The sequence below is a fragment of the Zalophus californianus genome, chromosome 5, assembly GCF_009762305.2.
Source record: "Zalophus californianus isolate mZalCal1 chromosome 5, mZalCal1.pri.v2, whole genome shotgun sequence".
In the NCBI taxonomy this organism is placed as follows: domain Eukaryota; kingdom Metazoa; phylum Chordata; class Mammalia; order Carnivora; family Otariidae; genus Zalophus; species Zalophus californianus.
Genome location: NC_045599.1, coordinates 139,727,425 through 139,750,901, shown reverse-complemented (window position 1 = coordinate 139,750,901; position 23,477 = coordinate 139,727,425).

The following is a 23,477-nucleotide window of genomic DNA, read 5'->3' as shown; positions in this document are numbered from 1 at the left end:
TGCAAATTAAAAAAAAAAAAAAAAGAACTAAGAGGTCTGGGGAATCCCAGGATGAAATGCAAACTGTGACAAAGTACTCGGCTGTGTTATAAATGTGTGACATGACCTTATTGAAGGGGGTAAAGGAAAACAGTACTGAACACAATAACTGCTGGTCACAGGCTATGGAGAGAATGTTGCCTGTTCTCACTCTTCTCTTTCCTGTGCTTATCTTAATCTCTTTTAGGAGATATTCCCCAAGTGTTTCTTGAATTAATGTTGAATACAACAAATCAGGTATTCCAAAAAAAAAACAACAAATAGGTATTCATTAAAAAGTCATCACCAAGTGAGCCTTTTGTAAAAAAAAAAAATATTTATTTATTTATTTGAGAGAGAGAGCGTGCGCACACACACACACACACACACACGCACACGCACAAGTGGGGGGTGGGGCAGAGGGAGAAGGAGAGAATCTCAAGCAGACTCCGCGCTGAGCATGGAACCTGACATGGGGCTTGATTTCAAGGCTCTGAGGTCATGACATGAACCAAAACCAAGAGTCCGAGGCTTAACCCACTTAGCCACCCAGGCACCCCCCAAGTGAGTGGTACACTACTGACATGGCATACAGAATTAGAACAATTTGCTCCCAAACATGACATTCTCAGTGAGTGCCTTGCAGTATTTTGTTGAATAAGAACGGCAGAAGAAGGAGATATTTGTCTTTCTTCTCATGCTAAGGCTAAACCCTTCAGTGTCTCACCATTAAATTTAATGTAAGCTGCAGAGATTTTTGTATACATCTTTTCTTGTATTAAGAAACCTACCTTCTATTCCCAGAATTTTAGTGTTTCTATCATGGGTGGAAGTTGAATTTTATTAAATGTTTTTCCGACATGCCTTGTAATTGTGTTGTTGTTGTCCAGAGCCAAACACGTTCTATGGGGCAGTAAATACTAAGGTAATCATTCTTTTGTGTGAGAATTTATGTTAATCTCTACATAGGTTACCCTGGATTATTTGCTGTGGCCATCGTCTCCAAAGCCATCAAATGTCTATACTGACCTTGTTTGTGGCTCTATTCCTGACATTAGGCTTTCCCCTTGTGCTTCTCCATCAGGAGAGTCTGTCTGTCACAGCTCTCTTAGCTGTGATTCACTGTTGCTATGAAACCTTACTAGCACGGTCATAGGATGTGGGGAATGGGAAGTTACTCTCTCATCTTTTGATTGGTTCTCAATTTTTGGAGTGCATGGTGGGCTTGTGTCTTGGAGTTGTGACCTTCACAAATGTTTTTGTCCCTCCTCCCATAGAGCTTTCTCCCTTACCCCCACCTCTATTCCTTCCCTGAGTGTAGCACATTTATTCCCATTTTCTCCATTTGTGTCCTTGGAGCCTTCTCCTCTATAATTATGTTCTCCCTTTTCTTTTCGTTTAATTGAGACAAGGAGGCTGGAAAAGGGCGAGAGTGGAGCTGGAGAGGCAGTGTTCCCCACGTGCCAGCGAGAATGGGATTTTCCTGGTGGCCTCTGATGACTAACTTCCAAAGATTAAATCAAACCTTTGTTCCATGGAAGAAAGGGCTAGGTGGACTTCATAATGGCTGCTCTTTCGGTCCCCTCTGCTGGAGTTATGGGGGTTCGCCTTGATCTTCACAATGAGCCTGAGAGAATACCTGGAGTAAAAGCCTGTGAAAGCCTCTGGAGAAGGAGGACTCTGAGTATGGCCTTAAAGGACTATCCTCCTTGTCAACATTTGGTTTCCAGTAGCTCACGAACATTTCTACTCCAATGTTCAACTGGCTCAGGGCATCCTGCAGCTTCTGGTTTAGGTAAGCAAAGTGTAGGTCCTGTGTCTCCCTGGAAGTAACTTCTCTCTAGATTTCAGGGTGGGGGTTTGCTCTGCAACCTCAGCTCTCTGATGGGTCTCTGGAAGATAATGACTTTTCTGTTTGTCCAGCTTTTGTTGTCATTGTTTCAGGCAGGAATGCTGGATTCAAAGCTCTTGTGTTGAAACTGAAACCAGAAATCTTGTATCAATGCTCCTGACCATTCTTATAGGTTCTCCTATGAATTCCATTTATTTATTATGACAAAGTGTTTAAAGCCTCTCTGCAAAATATTGACTACTATTTACAACTTCCATTCTAGATAGATTACTTCATTAATAAAATTCTTATTTAACATGGATTTTATTACAAGTTATGTCATAGGACTATAGTCGTCATACCCTGTACAATTGGCAAAATAGAAAATAGAGATGTTAGTCTGTGACACTTTGGGTGCCTACCTTGGGCATTGATACCTCCTGTTATTACTTAGATAACTGAAAATCTCATTATGAATGGAAATCTTGTGAACCATCTAAAAGTTAATTTTATTTTATCTACAAAAAGACAGAGGTTATGTTATGGCTTATAACAACAACAACAAAAATAATGCAACAGGATGGTTCGAACACTAGAATTACTTCAAAATTTCAAAAGATAGAGAAATGATGGTTGTAAATGCTGCTGAGAAGTCAGAGCAAACTGTTGGTGAAAGAAGTTTATATCAGTGAGTTTGCCAAAAGCATAAATCTATAAAGTGAGAAAAAGGAGAAGCAGATTCCCCACTGAGTGGGGAGCTGGACATCAGACTTGATCCCAGGACCCCGAGATCATGACCTGAGCCAAAGGCAGACACTTAACCGACTGGGCCACCCAGGCGCCCCACGTAAGTTGCTTGATTTTTTTTAAACCAATCTGTGAATGATGGATTAACAAATTACTTGACTTTTGCATCTCTGAAATTTTTACTTATACTCAAAAATAAAGCATGGTCGTATGGCATGTTCTTAAACCAGAAATTGCATTTAAAGCCTGAATAAACTTACCATATACGGAACCCTGCTTTAATGTCACATGCCCTGCAGTCACTCTTCCTGGATCCTCACTCGGGTTTTGAGGCTGCCTTCATGATCAAATTTCCAAATTCCAAACATCGTCAAAGGAGCCGTCAGGATTCTGGCTTTGAGTGGAGTGTTAATCCATCTCCAATCACGCTTTCCAGGCTCTGTCCCTGAATCCCAAGCTTCCAGAGCAGTGGCTGTATTAAAGCTGTTGAATGTGAGAGCAATTTCTAACCCAAAATACACAAAAAAGTGAAAATATATGCTATGGATTTTGGTCACATTCAGCTATCATTCTAGCTTCATGAAAACAAAGGCTACCATGGGTAGGTAAAATATACAATGCTGCTAAAGACCATGAAAGGTGGTCTCTCTCAACCCACTTCACTATATATATATTCTCTCTTTCAAAATGTTCTTTCATGTTGATTTTTACCAGGAGTTTTATAATTACCTAATAATGCCATGTGGAATGGATTAATGGTTTTGTATTAATTGTGGCAAAAATGCAATGCTTTGTGAGATAGAATGATAGACATGGCATTATATATGAATGCCGATTAGATATATATTTCATAATAATTGCTGGCCTTTAAACTGAGTTGATAGATCGCAGTATAATGTCGAGTTTATGAACTAGTCCATGTTTTTATGACAGTCTCTAAATGAAGGTACAGCCAAGAGCATGTTTGTTTGCCTGTCTGTTTTGGGATGGAGCAATTACACAATGTCACCTTCATCAGTATCAATAAAATAAATATATTATGTATTTTTATTTTTTTTAAAGATTTTATTTATTTATCTGACAGAGAGAGAGATAACGAGAGCAGGAACACAAGCAGGGGGAAAGGGAGAGGGAGAAGCCGGCTTCCTGCCGAGCAGGGATCCCGATGTGGGGCTGGATCCCAGGATCCTGGGATCATGACCTGAGCCGAAGGCAGACGCTTAACGACTGAGCCACCCAGGTGCCCCTGTTATGTATTTTTATATCTGATTTTGATTTTTGTCCTTCAATTTTATAAAATAACTAACTTCCCAGTTTATCATCCATTGCTTTCCTTATGGCTTATACTTACATCCTCTGGAAATAGAGCTCCCATGTATGTTTTTCTTTTAAATAGTCCACATTTAACAAGTGATAAAATGTTGCTAAAAGGTACACATTTGTTAATGAAAAATGCAACTTTTAATTTTTCCACCAGTCTAGTTGTCTTCTTTCAAGCAAATTTATAAGTATAAATTGAGGAACTCTTGGAGAAACCCTCTAACTGCCACTGAAATCATTGAATAACAGTGGTGTGTAGGCAGTTGAGGGCAAGTTTTGATAGGGCAGTTTATCATAGGCATTTAGACAGAACCCTGTGCATTTCCTGAACATTTTCACCTTCATTTCTAAAGCTATCTGACAAGTTTGTACTCTTAACTTTTCTCTTGATTCAAATACTCTATTTATTTGCATAAAATATAGTGTAATAAATGTATCTGTACCTAAAACATTATTTTTGTAATGTTCTTTCATTCAGCTTTAAGATGACCTTTTATGATTTTGAAAACTTTATGCTTTTAGATAAATTGTGCTTCACTTTTGGTGCATAGGGAGTAGGTACTTACAAAACTGTCTTCATGCTACACGAAAATAAGGGCAAGTTTGACATGAGGGATGCATTATTATCTATCTATCATCTATTTATCATCTATCTATCCATCTATCTATCTATCTGTCTATCTTTCCATCTATCATCTATCATCTATTTATCTATTTATCTGTCATCTATCTCTCTATCTATCATCTATCATCTATCTATCCATCCATTATCTATCTATCATCTATCTATCCATCTATCTATTATCTATCATCTATCTATCTATCATCTATCATCTATCTATCTATCTATCATCTATCTATCGATCATCTATCTATCCATCGATCTATCCTCTATATCTATCTATATAAAATGTAGTTATATGTCAACTGTATTTCATTTGGTCAGAGTAAGAGTAGAGTTTGGTTGGTAAGTATTTTCATGTCTAATTTTCACATTATTGTAGTAGTTACTATGCTTTATTCTGTGTTGTTTTAGGATGGACAGAAAAGCAGCTAAACTTGTATTTTAAAAATATAGGGCATTTTAAATTCTGATCCTGAACCATTTTTAATAATTGCTATATTCTTGTTTAGTTTACTTAATTTCTACTTAGCAAGGAATCTAAGATTTATATTTTCAAGCTAGGAAATATTTTAAAATATCTCATTTGCTGAAGAAAGTTTAGGTATTTTTGGTAAAATGTACATTTTAGTTGTACAAGTTTCATTTGAAAGGAGAACCGGTATCATCACGTTACTCCAAAACTCTACTTTGGGTATACATTGCATTTTCTTCTTAAGACTACAAATCATTTTTTACATATATCATTTTACTTGCTGTTGGATTTTCTTAAATTGAATCCTTTTGCGTCATTTTCCCTATGGACACCCATAAAAGCTTTCTCTATGTTCTTGTTTTATTGAATAGAAACAAGCATATTTTTCTTCTGCTACAGAAATTGCTATTGACAAGTCTACTTCCCCATATCAGTTATCTCACATTTTGCTGGTTTAATGATATTCCTCATTATAGTAATACTCACTGAAAACAACTTAATAAAGACTAATTTCTCTTTGACCTTTAAAAAATAAAATTTAGTGGCTATTTACATTTGGAAATATTTTTATTGACTACTTGTCATCCCAGGACTGATTTCTTTTTTTCAGAATAAAAATTCAATATTCCATCTTGTTTATAGATTTTCCCTGATAAAACTCTTTTCCTAGTGGATTAGCTGGTTATATTTTAAAAATCATGAAGTCTCTTTTTTTAACCTTTTATTTTTTTTTAAAGATTTTATTTATTTATTTGAGAAAGAAAGAGGGAGAGAGCACGCAAGCAAGCATGAGCAGGGGGGGAAGGGCAGAGGGAGAAGGAGAAGCAGACTCCCTGCTGAGCCCGATGTGGGACTTGATCCCAGGACCCTGGGATCATGACCTGAGCCGAAAGCAGACACTTAACTGACTGAGCCACGCAGGTGCCCTAACCTTTTATTTTTTAAAAGAAAAATATAGTTTATAGTGACTGTTAGTGGATAGGGATGGTAGTGGGAGGGAGGAGCCTGCCACTGCATGTGTTTGGGAATTAGGCCACTATTCTTGGCTCATGTACAACTGACAACCTTAGTGCATTAATTGGAGTCCATAGTCTCTCACGGTTCGTCTCCCCTTCCAATTGCCCCCCTTCATTTTTCCCTTCCTTCTAATGTTCTCCATGCTATTCCTTATGTTCCACAAATAAGTGAAACCATATAATTGACTTTCTCTGCTTGACTCATGTCACTTAGCATAATCTCCTCCAGTCCCATCCATGTTGATGTGAAAGTTGGGTATTCATCCTTTCTGATGGATGAGTAATATTCCATTGTATATATGGACCACATCTTCTTTATCCATTCATCTGTTGAAGGGCATCTCAGCTCTTTCCACAGTTTGGTTATTGCGGACATTGCTGCTATGAACATTGGGGTGCATATGGCCCTTCTTTTCACTACATCTGTGTCTTTGGGGTAAATACCCAGTAGTGTAATTGCTGGGTCATAGGGTAGCTCTATTTTTAATTTTTTGAGGAACCTCCACACCATTTTCCAAAGTGGCTGTACAAACTTGCATTCCCACCAACAGTGTAAGAGGGTTCCCCTTTCTCCACAACCTCACCAAAACTTGTTTCTTGCCTTGTCAATTTTTGCCATTCTAACTGGTGTAAGGTGGTATCTCAATGTGGTTTTGATTTGAATTTCCCTGATGGCTAATGATGATGAACATTTTTTCATGTGTCTGTTGCCATTTGTATGTCTTCTTTGGAGAAGTGTCTGTTCATGTCTTCTGCCCAGTTTTTGACTTGATTATTTGTTTTTTGGGTGTTGACTTTGAGAAGTTCTTTATAGATCTTGGATATCAGCCCTTTGTCTATAGTGTCATTTGCAAATATCTTCTCCCATTCTGTGGGTTGCCTCTTTGTTTTGTTGACTATTTCCTTTGCTGTGTAGAAGTTTTTCATCTTGATGAAGTCCCAAAAGTACATTATTGCTTTTGTTTCACTTGCCTTAGGCGATGTATCTTGAAAGAAGTTGCTGTGTCGAAGAGGTTACTGCCTATGTTCTTCTCTAGGATTTTGATGGATTCCTGTCTCACACTGAGGTCTTTTATCCATTTGGAGTTTATCTTTGTGTATGGTGTTAGAGAATGGTCGAGTTTCATTCTTCTGCATATAGCTGTCCAATATTCCCAGCACCATTTATTGAAGAGACTCTTTTTTCCATTGCATATTTTTTTCCTGCTTTGTCAAAGACTATTTGACCATAGAGTTGAGGGTCCATATCTGGGCTCTCTATTCTGTTCCATTGGTCTATATGTCTGTTTTTGTGCCAGTACCATGCTGTCTTGGTGATCACTACTTTGTAATATAGCTTGAAATCTGGCAATGTGATGCCCCCAGCTTTGTTTTTCTTTTTCAACATTTCCTTGGTGTTTCGGGGTCTTTTCTGATTCCATACAAATTTTAGGCTTGTTTGTTCCAGCACTTTGATAAATGTCATTGGAATTTTGATTGGGATGGCGTTGAAGGTATAGATTGCTCTGGGTAGCATAGACATTTTAACAAAGTTTATTCTTCTGATCCATGAGCATGGAATGTTTTTCCATCTTTTTGTGTCTTCTTCAATTTCTTTCATGAGTGTTCTGTAGTTCCTAGAGGATAGATCCTTTACCTCTTTGGTTAGGTTTATTCCGAGGTATTTTATGGTTTTTGGTGCTATTTTAAATGGAATCGTTTCTCTAATTTCTCTTTCTACAGTTGCATTTTTAGTGTATAAGAAAGCAACTGATTTCTGTGCATTGATTTTGTATCCTGCCACGTTACTGAATTGCTGTATGAGTTCTAGTAATTTGGGGGTGGAGTCTTTTGGATTTTCCACATAAGTATCATGTCATCTGTGAAGAGAGAGAGTTTGACTTCTTCTTTGCCAATCTGAATACCGTTTATTTCTTTTTGTTGTCTGATTGCTGTTGCTAGGACTTCTAGTACTATGTTGAACAATAGTGGCAAGAGTGGGCATCCTTGACATATTCCTGATCTTAAGGGAAAGGCTCTCATCTTTTCCCCATTGAGGATGATATTTGCTGTGGGTTTTTCATAGATGGATTTTATGAACTTGAGGAGTGTTCTCTCTATCCCTATACTCTGAAGGGTTTTAATCAGGAAAGGATGCTGTATTTTGTCAAATGCTTTTTCTGCATCTATTGAGAGGACCATATGATTCTTCTCTCTCTTCTTATTAATGTGTTCTATCACACTGATTGATTTGCGAATGTTGAACACCCTTGCATCCCAGGGATAAATCCCACTTGGTCTTGGTGGATGATCCTTTTACTGTATTGTTGGACCTTATTAGCTAGTATTTGGCTGAGAATTTTGGAATCCATATTCATCAGGAATAGTGGTCTGAAATTCTCCTTTTTGGTGGGGTCTTGCCTGGTTTGGGGATTAAAGTCTGGAAGCTTTCCTTCTGTTTCTATTTTTTGAAACAGCTTCAGGTGAATAGGTATTATTTCTTCTTTGAATGTTTGGTAGGATTCCCCAGGGAATCCATCAGGCCCTGGACTCTTGTTTTTTGGGAGGTTTTTGATCACTGCTTCAATCTTGTTACTCGTTATTGGCCTATTCATGTTGTCAATTTCTTCCTGTTTCAGTCTTGGGAGTTTATAGATTTCCCGAAAAGCACTCATTTCTTCCAGGTTGCTTAATTTATTGGCATATAGTTGTTGATAATAATTTCTAATAATTGTTTCTATTGCATTGGTGTAAGTCGTGCTCTCTCCCCTTTCATTCATAATTTTTTTTTAATTTGAGTCCTTTCTCTTTTCTTTTGGATAAGTCTGGCCAGTGGTTTATCAATCTTATTAATTCTTTCAAAGAAGCTTCTAGTTTCATTGATCTGATCTACTGTGTTTCTGGTTTCTAATTCATTGATTTCTGCTCTAATCTAAATTATTTCTCTTCTAATGAATGGTTTAGGCATCATTTGTTGCTTTTTCTCTACTTCTTTAAAGTATGAAGTTAGTTGGTGATTTGGGATTTTTCTAGTTTTTAGATTGAGGCTTGGATGGCTATGTATTTCCCCCTTAGGACTGCCTTTGTAATATCTCATAGGTTTCGGACCAATGTGTTTTCATTCTCATTGGTTTCCATGAGTTGTTTAAGTTCTTCTTTGATTTCCTCATTGACCCAAACATTCTTGAGCAGAGTGGTCTTTAGCTTCCAAGGGTTTGAATTTCTGTCCAATTTTTTCTTGTGATTGAGTTCCAGTTTTAAAGCATTATGGTCTGAGAATATGCAGGGAATAATCTCAGTCTTTTGGTATCGGTTGAGACCTGATTTGTGACCCAGTATGTGGTCTATTCTGGAGAAAGTCCCATGTGTGCTCAACAAGAATGAGTATTATGTTGTTTTAGGGTGGAATGTTCTGTATATATCTATGAGGTCCATCTGGTCCAGTGTGTCATTCAAAGCTCTTGTTTCTTTGTTGATTTTCCACTTAGATGATCTGTCTATTGCTGAGAGTGGAGTATTGAGGTCTCCTACAATTAACGTATTATTATCAATATGACTCTTTATTTTGGTTAACAGTTGGCTTATGTAGTTGGCTGCTTCCATGTTGGGGACTTAGATATTTACAATTGTTAGATCTTCCTTTTGGATAGACCCTTTAAGAATGACCTAGTGTCCTTCTGTGTCTCTAACTACAGTTTTTAGCTTAAAGTCTAATTTGTCTGATATAAGAATTGTTACCAGCTTTCTTTTGATGTCTGTTGGCATGGAAGATGGATCTCCATCCCTTCACTTTCAGTCTGGATGTACTTTAGGTTCAAAATGAGTCTCTTGTAGACAGCATATGGATGGGTCCTGTCTTTTTATCCAATCTGCAACCCTGTGCTGTTTTATGGGAGCATTTAGGCCACTCACATTGAGAGTGATTATTGAAAGATATGAATTTATTGTCATCATGTTGCCTGTGAAGTTCTTGTTTCTATAGATTGTCTCTGTAAATTTCTGTTGTATATCACTCTTGGGGTCTTTCTCCTTTTATAGAACCCCCCTTAATATTTCTTGCAGGGCCGACTTAGTGGTCACATATTCTTTCAGTTTCTGCTAGTCTTGGAAGCTCTGCATCTCTCCATCCATTCTAAATGACAGCCTTGCCAGATAAAGTATTTTTGGCTGCATGTTCTTCTCATTTAGTACCCTGAATATGTCTTGCCAGCCCTTTCTGGCTTGCCAGGTCTCTGTGGATAGGTCTGACGTTATTTTGATGTTCCTTCCCCTGTACATAAGGAATCTCTTCCCCCTAACTGCCCTTAAGATGATTTCCTTGGTTCTAAGATTTGCGAGTTTTAGTATTACATACTGGGGTGTTGGTTTGTTTTCCTTGCTCTTGGGAGGGGTCCTCTCTGTCTCAGGACATGAACGTTTGTTTCATTCCCCAGATTAGGGAAGTTCTGAGCTACAATTTGCTCAAATATATCTTCTAGTACTCTCTCTCTCTCCACCCCCTCAGGGATCCCCATAATTCTGACATTGGAACATTTCATGGCGTCACTTATTTCTCCAATTCTGTTTTCATTGATTTTGAGCTGTTTCTCCCAGGCCTCCTCTTTTTCCTTCTTGTCTATTAATTGGTCTTCTAGATCACTAATTCATTCCTCTGCCTCGTTTACCCTAGCTGTTAGAGTATCTAGATTAGATTGGATCTCATTGGTAGCATTGTTAAGTTCTGCCAGTTCAGCTTTCATTTCTGCCCTTAGAGACTATGTTTCCATTAATTGATTTCTCCATTCTAGTTATTGTCTTCATAACTGTTACCCTGAAGTCCATTTCCAAGTTCTTGCTTATATCTGTATCCATTTGTAAATCTGTGGCAGAAGTCACAGTCTCTGAGTCTTTCCTATTTTGGGGGCTTCTCCTCCTAGTCACTCTGTTGAGGGGTGGTTGAGGGAGTGTACAAAGTCCAAATTATTGACCACAACCCAAGCAAGATGCACTTGTTTTATAGGGACCTTAGGGCTGTCAGCCTCTTATTTTCCCAGCCTGTCTTCTGGGGGAGGGGCCTGCTGTGCTGTTACTCAGGCAACCCTGTTTGGGCAGAGTTGCCCTGCCCCCTGTGAGGGAGGATAGGCTCAATGAAAACCAGTTTTGGGGGGCTTTTGTTCTCTGGCGGCTTTCCCTGGTGGCTTTCTGCATCTCTTCCAAGAGTCATAGCAGAAGAGACCATTTCCAACCCTTTGCCTCAGAGCAGAGAGATCGCAGTCTATTCTTCAGTGAGCTCTCCAAGCCACACTATCTCCCTTTCTGTCTGTGCTGCTAAAAACTGCAGTGTCCTGGGTTGTGTGCCCTTCAGCAATGCTCCCAGTCCTCATCTCTAGGTTGGGGCACGTCTCTGCCCTTTGTGCTTCTAAAATTGCTAGCTGCCCCCAGTTCATATGCGCAGCCCCACCACTCCAGGTTTCAATCTGGGGGGCTGCCCTAAAGTCCTTTCCCCACTGCTACTGGTCTGCAAGTCTGTACCCTGTCCCAAGCGCAGGAGGTTTCGCACTCCAGTGGTGCAAGATCCCGAAGGCTCCCTTCCCCTTCCGTTTATCTTCTGATATCTGCTCAGGGAATCACGGCTACCCACTTCATACCTTGAAACCAACTACCTGTGATATTCTGTTTGTAAATATCCAGATCTATCTCCTTACATCTCAGGCTGATTTTGTGGGTGTTCAGAGTGGTCTGGTAGATATTCAGCTCAATTCAGGGGACTGGTTGGAATAGGGTCCCCTACTCCTCTGCCATCTTTTCCCTTCCATTGGTAATAACTACCGTTAGTCATCATGTTGCAAATTCATATTTTTAGGTCATTCCAAATACATGAAATATTCTCTTATTCTTTGTAATTTTAATAAAACATATTTCCTAAATCAGCTCAAAAGTTACTTCAATACTAATTTTTTTTTGAAAAAGATTAGATGCTATGATAGAATCCAGTATATGCAGAAAACCATGACAAGGCCTGAAAAAGTGGATGATGGAAGGAAATTAAAAGTGTGGAGTATGTGGGGTGCCTGGGTGGTACAGTTGGTTAAGTGTCTGACTCTTGGTTTTTGCTCAGATCATGACCTCAGGGTTATGATCTCAGGGTCATGATTTCAGGGTCATGATCTCAGGGTTGTGAGATTGAGCATCACATCTGACTAGGTGCTAAGGGGAGGTCCGCTTAGGATTTTCTTCCTCTGTCCCTCTCCCCACTCATGCATGCACACACACACACACACACACACACACACACACATACACACACTCTCTCTCTCAAGTAAAATGAATAAATCTTCTTAAAAAAATGATATTTCTAGATACCTTGAATGAGAAAGTAATAACTAATGCTCAGAATAAGATTTGCAATTTTTCAGTGTGGTGACAACCAGAGGTAAACAAAATATTTAGCATCACAACAGTAATAGAACTTAAATATTAAGAAATATGTGCTCTCTCTCTCTCTCTCTCTCTCTATATATATATATATATATATATATATATATATATATAGGTAGGATTGAAAGAACAGAAAATATGATACTTGAGAAGAGGCAAAAATATATATATAAATTTTGAGTTTATCTTAGAGTTTTGTCAAACTTTAATAATTATATTCAAAGTGAACCTTATTTTAAAGGATAAAATGTAATGAGATTTCAAGGATAGATATTTTATCTCTTCTAGTACGATGCAGAATTTGTCATGAATTAGCTTAAAAAAATAAAATCAAGAGGAATGCCACTGCCAATATTTAGAGAACAGAAAATTTAATTAGAGATAGACTCAGATTTGCAGGTGAAAAATATTATCCTGCTTTTTTAAACTTTATAAAAGTTTACATTATGCAAAATTTTATTTTGTGCAACATGTAATATTTATATAGAAGGAAGTATTAAACTATATTTACATTTTTAACAATAACTGTAAAGCAATAGCTATATAATTACCATTCACGTTAAGAAACAGAAATTTCAGGATCTCTAAAAATACTTAGGCCTATGTACACATTTTCAACCATATAATCTTCTTTCTCTTTCTTATCTCAGAAAGTATTCTCACTTTTCTAATAATAGTTACTCTTTTTTTAAGAGAAAGCAATACATGTACTAGATATATGTACAAGGTAAATATCTCTTGACTTTATTATAGGACTCCCAGCCCATCACCCCAAAGAAAATCACTATATTTTCTTTTGTAAACTTTCAGTATACTACATTCTGGTACATGAACTAAAAAGGATACAGATGTATTTTTTATTTATGCAAAAATGATGACATTGGATACAAGACTCTGTACTTGTCCACCTAATATATTTTGTCATGCTTTATATATCAGCACTATGGATACACTTGATTCCATCTAAAAGTAGAGTGTTTCATTATAGACCCAAATGACGATTTATTAGACCCATGTTTTTGACAACCTGTGTGTTGTCAAGATTTGTTTTTGATTCCTAAGGATGCTGTGATGAATATCCCCACACTTACATCCCTGGCATGCTTATTTTAGAGTACATGATTTAAATTATTTCCAGCAGTGGACTTTTATCTGCAAAATTTTTTAAAGATTGTTAGATGGAGCATATAAGAATCTCTGGGGAGTTATTTTTAACTAGAAATAGTGCACATTTTTAAGTAAGTGTTATCCTCCTGAGCATACCCATTTTTAGTAATTGGAGAATTTCCAGTGGAAACTCTGCTAGGCACATATCTTATTGGAGATGTAATATAGTATAAATCTAAATAGAATTATATTTTCTTAAATTGGCATGTACAGTAGGGTCATGCTGTCATGGAGAAATATATAAATTATTCTTAGACCTAACTTAATCTAAAATACTACATAACTAAAAATAAAATCCTGAAACTTCCTTAGGTTCTTACAAATAATATACTTTTCTGAAACTTGATGGTTTACTTACAATTCATATTACTGTTTATGTAATAAAGTGCCAATTAATATAAAACTAAATAAAACCAATTTTGCATATAAATTTTTGATCTCAATGCATCCTTTTTATACATGGTAATTAAAATAAATGGCTTCTGTAAATATCTGCTGGGAAACCCAGATTTACTCAATAAGATAACATTTTTTTGATGATCAGGTAACCTAAACCAAAAATGATCTCTACTGATCTGTTTTTTTCAGTAATATCATTTATTTCCAGGTAGTAATATCATTGAAAGGAAGAGAGAACCAAGTTATTCAGCATGTATAATTACACTTTTAGATTTTTCTGCTAAACTGAAAAGCTTAATATGAAGCAGTTCTTTACATGTTATTCAAATATTCAACACGTACTATTCCAAGTAGTTCTAAATAAATTTTTGTCTTGTTGGTATTCGTCATATTGTGATTCAAGGTCCTTCTGTTCAAGAAGAGAAATGGGAGAGTAAAATGTGATATGTGTAGATAGTTTTTAGAAATGTTCCCCACCGATTAACGTAGGACAAAAAATATGGGCTGTGCATTTAAGTCAGTAAGTTTTATATTTTCCCTTTCGTCAAAAAGATATTTATTTATCTAATGGTTTCGTGAAGAATCCTAATAAATAAAGACTTTGAACATGTCAAACCTCAATAATATTGCTGCTAGACTATGGTCCTAAACATAGTTAATTTTTCAACTATTGGGTGATTGCAATAAAAAAGTAATGGACATCACTCTCCCCCTTTCAGGGTGCAAAATATAACAGCTATTACTTTGGTCCTATTTTGTTTGAAAGAGCAAGCTTCCCTTCCCTCCTTCCTTCCTCCCTTCTTTCCCTCTTTCCTTCCTTCCTTCTTCTCCCTTTGGCCAATTTGATAGTCTGACATATTTGTGAACATGAACCACTTATAAGACTCTGACTATTAAAACCATAGTATATGATACCAGTCATTATTTATTCACAACCCTTATTCTTAAATGATAACAATATAGTTAATCAAATCTCTGTGCTTAATGGATTCTTATCCTGAATGTTTATTATCTTTGATAATAACTTTTTGATGTAATTATGTTTTAGAACCAGAGGGTGACAGTGGAGAGAAATTTAAAATGCTTTTTCCTTCAAGTTTTACCTCTTTTGGTTGTTCAAGGATAAAGCTTAGGTAGATATTTCCATTGAACTGTTTTTAATTACTGCTAGAAATCTTTATTCAACCCAGCCAAAATTGTCTTTACTGATTTAAAGAGATGAAGGTGAGATGCTACTCAGACACAAGCATATTTAACTTGTTTTGCAATGCTGTTCAAAAGGTTTACTGAAGCTGTTTCACCCTCATTTGAAAAATGAACTCTATAAAAATGAAAAATACTTATGTACATGAAAACAGCTTTATTACCTAAAGTCTCAGTGAACACATTGCCTTTTTCGAATTTCTTTGCCTCATTTTCTTTCCCCTTTACTATCACCAATCAGCATATATCGTATAGTTCTCCCATGTCTTCTGCCATCAAATGAAGGCTGGATTAGATTATTTTAGATTATTATTTTCTACTTAGGATACTAGGTTCTTAACCATACGTAAGGGTGGTAATGGGAGCCTTTGTGCTTATATGTGAAATTGAAAGAGTTTAACTGATATAGTGCACTTATTAGAAGTGTTAACTTCATTAATATTAACAATATTGCTAATTATTTTCCTTGAGGTTTATTGTTCTCCCTCTTACTTTTGTCAGCTCTTGAAATTTTCAAAATTTGTGGCAAAAAACAACTAATGGACAAAATTATATTTTTGAAGTTGAAGCTTAAGAAATATATTCATGTATTTATTTTACACAGAAAATGGTATAAATTGTGTGTTTGTAAGCGTGATGCATGTAGTGAGCATGGTGGTATTTCTTTTGTCCTGTTTTTATGCAGAATCAAATTTCACAAGGGTAAGATAGCTGGCCACAGACATGCCCATGGCACAGAGAATTATTTATCAACAGAGCTGCAGGAATATTAGAAAAGGACACTCTGAGTCATAAATGAATGGTGGCTGGCATCTTGTAGAGAGTGGATGACAACCTTGACAACTTCTTTCACTTCCAATTGATGAAGTTTCTTTTTTTTTTTAAGATTTTACTTTTAAGTAGTCTCTACACCCAACATGAGGCTTGAACTCACAACCGTGAGATCAATAGTCCCATACTTTTCTGACTGAGCCAGCTGGGCACCCCTAATTGACGTTTCTGACTGAAAAGCCCAACATTTAAAAACTGGAAATACAAAATTCTCGTATTTATTTTTGTCATAACATAAGGCCTTAGAGCAAGTAAGCTCTATGGTGCATGAGATGATGCAAAGGAGCATGGAGATCATAGAAGATCGTTGTGTGTCACTGGAGGATGAGAGACACAGAAGAATATGGAACTAAACAATAAACAGAACTTATTCTGTTCACTATGGCACAAAGTGCAAAAAATCTGATTGAGGAAAACTCAAAGATTATAGCAGAGGCCCACTTATGTTCCTTATGCTTTGTGGTATATAATTTTGAAAACAAAAACAAAAACAAATATAAAACCAAATGTGGTGAAGATGTGGTTTGGCTATATTCATTCTTAATGAATATTTTGTTTTCACTACAAAGTGTGGAAATATAAATTTTACATAAGTTTTTCTCAAATAGAGCAATACATAAAAATAGCTCTTCTGCAAAGAATTGTTGAGCATTGTAGTAAACATCCTGAACTTCTGCATGTTGATCAGCTAAGCAAACCTTAGAGGACACTACTTTAGATTTACATTAAATCTAAATAAATTTAAAAAGTATGTCATTTAAAGAATGAAATTGGACCACTTTCCTACACCAAACAGAAAAATAAATTCAAAATGGATTAAAGATCTACATGTGAGACAGGAAACCATAAAAAACCTAGAGGAGAACACAGGTAGAAACCTCTTTGACATCGGCCGTAGCAACTTCTTTCTATATGTTTCCTGAGGCAAGGGAAACAAAAGCAAAAATTAACTATTAGGAATTCATCGAAATAAAATGTTTCTGCACAAGGAAGGAAACAATCAACAAAACTAAAAGGCAACCTTTGGAATAGAGAAGATATCTGCAAATGACATATCTGATAAAAGGGTTAATATCCAAAATATACGAAGAACTAACTATACAACTCAACATCCAAAAAATGAATAATCCAATGTAAAAATGGACAGAAGACATGAATAGATATTTTTTCCAAAGAAGACATACAGATGGCCAACAGACACATGGAAAGATGTCACCATCACTCAGCATCAGGGAGATACAAATCAAAACTACAATGAGATATCACTTCACACCAGTCAGAATGGCTAAAATCAACAGCACAAGAAACAATAGATGTTGGCAAGGATGTGGAGAATGGGGAACCCTCTTGCACTGTTGGTGGGGGTGAAAACTGGTGCAGCCACTCTGGAAAACAGTATGAAGTTTCCTCAAAAAGTTAAAAATAGAACTACCTTACAATCCAGCAATCACACTACTAGGTATTTATCCAAAGAATACAACAATACTAATTCAAAGGGATACATACATCCCAATGTTTATATCAGTGTTATCAACAATAGCCAAATTATGGAAAGTGTCCATCGACTGATGAATGGATAAAGATGTGACATATATACAATGGAACATTAGCTATGAAAAAGCATAGATCTTGGCATTTGAAATGACATGGGTGGTGCCAGAAGGTATTATGATAAGTGAAATAAATCAGTCACAGAAAGACAGATACCATATGATTTCACTCATATGTGGAATTCAAGAAACAACAATGAGCAAAGGAAAAAGATAGAGAGAGGCAAACCAAGAAACAGACTCTTAACTATAGAGAACAAACTGCTGGTCACCAGAGGGGAGATAGGCGGGGGAATGGGTGAAATAGGTGATGGGGATTAAGGAGGGCACTTGTGATGAGTACCTGGTGATGTGTGGAAGTGCTGAATCAGTATATTGTATGCCTGAAACTAATACACTGTATGTTAACTAACCGGAATTTAATAAAAACTTGAAAAAATAATCAACATGTTTAGAAAAAAATTAAAAAAATAAAACCATACAATTTTTGTTGTTGCTTATAATGGCAGTTGGTGTGTGAGAAAAGATGTTTTATCAGTGCAAACCCTGTCAGGCCAATTAATGAGACCTGTTTGGAATAGGTCTGAGAGCAACTCAAACTAGATGATTCCAAAGGTCAATTTGAAATTTCCTGAAGAAAAGGCCAAAGTTACAGAGCAGAATCCATTCCAGAAAATCCCCATTCTAAGCCATAACTACTATCAGAATTCTATGGATGATAGTATACCTATATTTTTAAGGAAACATTTCAAAATAATTACATATTATTTTTAAAAAGCAACATGAGTATTGTATATCATTTGAAAATACAGCTAAGCAATTATAAGGAAATAGAATATTTTCATCACTCTGAGGTTCCCACTAACATGTTAATTGCTGAGCACATAGTAGTCCTGCAATGAAATTTTGTTGATGAATGAGTGAATTGATTGATTAATTAATAGTGCAGACTGTGGAAGACATTGATACAAAGCACAAGTATTAAAATATATTTAAACATTTTAACAGTTTTGATGTTCATTTGTTAAATCAGTACAGATGCATTAATTGTTTAGTGTGTGCCAATGGCACTAGAAATAAGAGGATGAAAACAATATGACAACAGGGTCTGCTGCATGGATCTGGGGCCCAAACAAGGCCATTAGGTCTGAATATTTCCATTTCTTCCATCTGCTCTTCTTCATGTTGGCTTCCTTCCCAGGCAGCCCTTCTTCTCCACTGACCCCCTGGCAGCTCAAGTGTAATTATAGTTCTGAGTCCTAGGCAGTCATAAAATTTCTGGAAATCATTCTTTTTTTTTTTTTTAAAGATTATTTATTTATTTATTTATTTGAGAGAGAGAGAATGAGAGATAGAGAGCACGAGAGGGAAGAGGGTCAGAGGGAGAAGCAGACTCCCTGCTGAGCAGGGAGCCCGATGTGGGACTCGATCCCGGGACTCCAGGATCATGACCTGAGCCGAAGGCAGTCGCTTAACCAACTGAGCCACCCAGGCGCCCTGGAAATCATTCTAATTGGGCCAACTTGGGTCATGCTTCTATCCCTATGATAATCTTTGCAGAGGCTAGAGGGATGCCATTATTTGGACTAGACACTTCAGGGACACGTGCTTCTCAGTGGAGTGGGGTGCCGGCCTACTTAAACCACATAGACTGAGGATAAGTAGACAGATGTTTCCTATTGGAATTCCAGGGGAAATGTCACCCAGAGAACTGGAAATGAAAAAAATGCAAAAACAGCAATTTGCCTACTGAAATTTAACTAGGCAAACAGGGTAGGAGAAGTTTCACACAGAAGAAACAGCATATGCTGATACTCTTATAACTTAAACGAAGGAATGACTGAAGGCTAGTAATATTGACCTTGAGAGAGAGCACATAACAGGTATAAGGTAACCTGAATAATTAAGTAGATCTCAAATTGTGTAAAGATTTGTTTAGCTCATGTGAAGGAGACATGGGAAGCGACTGAAGGATTTTTTTTTTTATATTGGGTATTTTGTTAATGGCGTATTTCATAAATTAATTATGTGACTATATTTAGAAAATAAATGGGTTAACTTTTGGAAATAAATAAATCAGTTTTGTCTTTAGAAAACAATTGACAGAAAAGTAGTATTCTTATTAATTGCAGTTCTAAATTAGTATGTAATTTTAAGGGTATTTATCAGTACAATGTTTTTGCCATATAATTGGAGACAATGGAATCTGATTATATGTTTACAGGGTTGATTGTATTCATTTTCTCCCAGATTTCTAAGAAAAGTATCTTATAAATGTATCCTTAGATTAAGGAAAATAATATACGTTCTGCCAAATTATTGATTCTGTGGACAGGATTTGTACCCAAATGTAATGTCATTTCTAGAAACTGGTTTTGATATTGGTGGATCATATTATGAATAAACCATTTAGAAGGAAGCCAACAATAACTGATATGAAAAGGGCTGAAAAAAATGTTAAGAACCATAGGAAAATATTTTTCATAAAATAATGAAGATGCTTGATTTTTCTTTTCATAAGGAAATTCACAGTATAAGAACAATAAAAATGTTTTCATTGATTTATTTAATGTGATGCAAGTTGAAGCTTGGGACTTTGTTTATTCAACTTGAGATCCAGTGCAGTAGCTGTAATGTCTGCTTTAATGCAAGTTATTTTTTTTTTTGAGAAGGCTAATTATTTAAGCTTTAATATAAAGAATAATATAATTTTCTAAATAAAATAATATTAACTTATTCAGTTAAATTGTTTATTCTCTTAAATCTTAATAACATTGCTTATAATCTGTGTGAAAATTTACAAGTGACCCAATGGGTAGTTGGAACTTGTAAACAACAGATGTTACACAGCATCCTGCCGTATCATTAGCAGAAATCACATGAATTAAAAAAAAAAATCTCACCTTGGTGGTTAAACAAGTTTTGTTTTGACTAAAGACTTCTATCTAATAATTCAAAATGATGATGATGATTTATCATATTATCTTTGTCATCATACTTTACACAAATTATCTAATAAATATCTACTACACAATATGAGTTTTAGATCGTGCATAATCAAATAATTATCCTGATTGTGTATGTCTACAAATTCACAAGTGCTTGTATGGGCTTAATATGTAAAAGTCCTTCCTCCTCAATTCTCAGACTTTCAGAATCTGTATGATATATCTGGCTTATAGTCTGAGGCACTCATTAATGCTTTTCATCCAATATTTCTGGTTCACCCCATTCTGGGGAAATGTTGCGTTGAACTTTTTTGCTTCCTTGGGCTTTGGTGGAGCAATGTGACTAATTCAGGCCAATACACTGTGAACTGACCAGAGTATTTAATCATTCACTCAGTGGGAGCCCTTTCCAGCATCCTCTGGTTTTCCTGGCATGGCAATCAGTAATGTTCAAGATGATAGTTGCCCCTTCAGCCTGAGTGCTTGAATAGCAACAATGAACAAAGTCCTGTCAGCCTGTGTTGGAGACATTGTGTGGATGAAAATGAAAAGTAGCCAAGCCTCTCTGTACTGTTGAAAAATTAGTACAGAAAGAAGAGCCTTGCTACAGATAAAAACCTAAAATACATGCCATTGGCTTGGGGGTTAGATTGAAGGTGGTGAGAGCAATGTTGGGGGAGAAGGAAATTCATGTTAGCTTTAGGCAAAAATAAAACACAATAGAGAAGCCCATGCATTGGAGGGACATTGTAGCTTGAAAAGTAAACTGTTTCTCAACTCTAAGAAGCAAGCAGTAAAATTATAAATGAATGCTTTAAGTAATAAAAGCCACTTAAAACTCAGCCTTGCAGGAAGGAGGGCAATATACTTTCCAATCAAGTGTGGGTGGGGAGGGTAATCACAAAGGAGAAGCCATAGCATAGACCCAAACTTCACAAAGAACAACCGAATTTGGAGAGATTCAAAGACAGAAGCACAGCATCAAATAGGATCAGGTATGTTTAAAAATTTAGAAAATTTCAAATTTCACAAAAGCAATACAGTACATACAATTTTCATTGCATAAAACCACGGGGAAGGAGATTGGAACATTACTCTGTCTTCAAACACATGCATAGTTCTGCATTTAGACCTATGTGTCTTTTCACTAGGTCCAGTTTTGTTGTTAAAGACTTGTTTTCCAACCTTCTGGAAGTTTCAGCATTATGGAAAGAGAGGTGGACATAGAGTTCCTCCAAGCAATGCAGTGGCTAAGACTTGGATGGATGAAGGGCCTGTAATGAAAATGTAAAGTCCCAGCGTTTTCATATATCCGAGTCAGAAGCAAGCGTAAACCACGAACTTGATGTCTTCCAACACAGTATTTGCCTGAGCCCAGGAACAGCAAGGCAGAGAGGCCTGAGGTAAGGGTCATAATTCCATGATTCCCAGAGAGAGCTGGGCACCTCTGTTCAAAAACGTGCAGCACCTTCCCTTGACATAATTTATGGCTTTAGGAAATGCTGTTGTGTCTTTTAAGCTCTTAAAATACTTTGGGCTGAATTTTTCACAATATCTGAGGACTGAAGTGAGTTCAATAAAAAATAAAAACAGCTGGGAGTAAGAAGATATCTTCTGTATTCCTAAATGAAAGCTGACAACAGGTTAGTTCACACATCCTTGTCCCACAGGACTTGAACTTCTAACACACAAGAAAATACTGCCTCTCACTGAAATACCAACACATTGCCCTGAACTCCTAGGATGTATTGAGCTGAGAGTAGGCCAAGTGACAAATCCATGATCTAGGGAAGGGAACACAAAATACCGTGCAAAGAGTAGGAAGAGCCAAATGAAGCGAGAATCCTGAGGAGAAAGCTGCCGACTTAGAATAATCAACCTGAGTCCACTAAATCAAAAGAGCACAGAAGGACATTCCCTTAGAACATAAATACACACTCTGCAACTCAAATCATTTTCTAATTTTATAATAAATCAATAAATATACAAAAAGCATGATAACAGGATACAAATATTAAAATGTAGTACAGTTAAAACAAATGTAAAATCATCCAAAAATAAAGCACCAGAAAAAAAGAGAGAATTAATGAGGGATAAGATGATTTACAGAAGGAGAAAAGGGGACAGATGATAGAGCGGCAATAATCAAATAGGTAGGAAAAAAATTGATCTTGGCAAACTAGTGGTTAAGGTTTCAGAAACGCTTTATACTCTTAAATGCTATTAATGATCTGAAAAACTTTTATTTATGGGATTTATCCCTATTGATGTTTATTATATTAGGAAGCAAATGGAGATTTAAAAATAATATATTTATTGATTTATTTAAAAATAAAATAATACATTCAGTGCATGTTGACACAAAAACATACCTTAATTTAAAAACCCTATATTTTTTCCAAAAAACAAGTTAGTGAGAAGAATAATGTTATATTGTATTTTTGCAAATCTCTTTAATGTCTGGTACATATTTTAGAAATACAGCTGATTTCATGTCTGCTTCTGCATTCAATCTGTTGATACATTATTTTGGTTGAAGCACATGAAAAAAATCTACTTCACATAGATTGTATTTGGAAAGGTGAGAGTGTTTTAAACCTTTTCAAATAATTGTTGATATTTTTTTTTTGTCACTACACCACAATTCGATGAGTGATCATTTCTTAAAGGTTAGTAGCTATGTAGAATCTGGATCTGCATTGATGAACTTTTTGTACTCTTTTATATTAAAATCCATTGCACTGTCTTGCACTTTGAATAGATCTTTTATCCATGCACAGATTTGTCACATAATGCATTGATCATTTGGAAAATACTGCCTAACCGTAGATCTTCTAAATAGTTACATAATTTCTTGTACTCTCTCAAAACACGTACACGCACATGAACATCAATTTATTTTTGAAATATCTTTGAGTACTGAGAAGTGGCCAGTTCTCACAGAGGGCACACAT